Source organism: Acyrthosiphon pisum, chromosome A2, assembly GCF_005508785.2.
Source record: "Acyrthosiphon pisum isolate AL4f chromosome A2, pea_aphid_22Mar2018_4r6ur, whole genome shotgun sequence".
Classification (NCBI taxonomy): Eukaryota; Metazoa; Arthropoda; class Insecta; order Hemiptera; family Aphididae; genus Acyrthosiphon; species Acyrthosiphon pisum.
Window position 1 is genome coordinate 29,370,836 of NC_042495.1, and position 1,964 is coordinate 29,372,799.

Here is a 1,964-nt window from a genome sequence, read left to right on the forward strand (position 1 = left end):
AGCCACTTTCAGCTCAACGACAGGAACCACACCTACTTCAAGTACTCCTCGCCAACGCCTATAATCCCTAAGACAGAGTAGATCAGTACGTAAAAATATATTAAAGCTTAAAATTCCAAACATATAACACAAAACACTCCTTAACCTTTATAATCAAAAAAAGTAACAACACCATACACCATTCAAGAATCTAAATATAATATTTTTTCCCATTATATTTCACATCTCCTTACTTTTTATCCACAGTACAAAATATACAATAATATCTAAAATACCACGCTTATGAAAAATCCTATTCACTTTGTACAACATTTTTACTAAACATATTTGAACTGTATTATCAAAACATACTAACAAAAAACACATAATAAGCACATCATTGTCAAAATATTAAGATATTGTAAAATTAAAAATATTATTTAAATCAAGAAATAGATTAATTCGCACCAAGTATATCTTAATTAAAATTAAGAATCAATTTAAGAATATTATAATAAAAACCTTAGCTCATTGTGTACACTATTCCATCACATACAACTTAACTAGATTTAATCATTGTTATTATTAAACTTTGCCCACATATTGTATAAACTTACAATAAGCATCATATCATTATCTATCATATTAGCACTTCTTACTTTTATGTATCGACTTTGGTCACTTATACCTACATGAATCGGATACTTAATATTATATAATTATCTCCCAAAGGTATACGATACAACTATTTAAACTAAATATTAAAATAATAATTGTAAAACTAATTAAATTATATACATATCTATCCACTTGTACATGTGTTACACGTAACAAATCATAATATATAACATACATAACAATATTGTAAACTTAATACATTTCATATTATATAACAATCATTAACATTAAGCAAAAACCGTCAATGACGTTTATATGATATTCAACTTATAATAAGCACTGTGGGTACGCAGTGCAAAATAAATTTGTGTGCAATTTGTAATATATAATATTCAGACTTAAATAAAAACACGGGATAACTAATAAATGGTGGACCGTACTGAATGTGGGTTGATTCAATAAACATACACATATAATATACGCATTAGGTATATATTTACGCTCCCTCACAGTGGCGTATATACGAATTATATTCACTATGGGCAGATTTATCAGTCATCAATAGACAAGCATAGCACGACTAACATGGCCATAATTATACATTTTTTAGGGTGGTTATAATTATGACATTTAAATATATACAGTACAAATATAAATTGCGTAATTTAATTTTATAATTCCTATGTAAAATTAATTTTTTGGTTCTTTTTTTGAAAATAATGACAGTGTCATTTATATATTTGATGTTATCTTACTATGAATTTAACATCAAAGTCAATAAGTCATCAAAGCAAGTACTGACAATATAACATTTCCTTGTTGATTCCTCAAAAGCGATTTTAATCAACCGGCTAACTTAATCATGGTGAAAAACTGTAAACAGTGCAAATATACATGCAATGGTTTGATTGAACCTGCAATTTCATTATGTGCCCTGGCCTAGGCCCCCCCCCCCCCCAATACGCCACTGCTCCCTCATACACCACACACGACACATGCAAAACATAAATAATATTCAACACCTCTCCAACCAGCCGTTTAGTAAAAACAAAACTATCAATTATCAACGGCGCCAGACAACATCACATTATAACTCATAATATACTTCAAGACCCAGACGACAAATTTCCGATATAGACGTAGGGACATCATAACACAATAAATTACCAGCGGCACCTTTGTCATACCACTGAAGACAGAAAATCATAAACACATCAATTCGTAAACGCAGGCAACAATGCACCGTTCAACAAAATTGAACCGTCGTTCCTACAAAAGACACCAGCAACCGGTACTACCAGCTGCGTCCATTCGTTCATTGAAATAGGTCGTCAACCCCGTGTGTTAATTTTACACCACGTATTTTC

General features: G+C 30.5%; 1 long non-coding RNA gene across 1 annotated transcript in view; it reads right to left on the bottom strand.

The window, feature by feature from the left end:
* The window catches only part of LOC115034215, an 8,369-nt gene extending 7,107 nt beyond the window's left edge, over positions 1–1,262 (bottom strand). Inside the window, exon 1 of the long non-coding RNA XR_003839568.1 lies at positions 639–1,262. This is a non-coding gene — a long non-coding RNA (uncharacterized LOC115034215). The remainder of the gene's footprint in view (positions 1–638) is intronic.
* Positions 1,263–1,964: the final 702 nt, after the last annotated feature.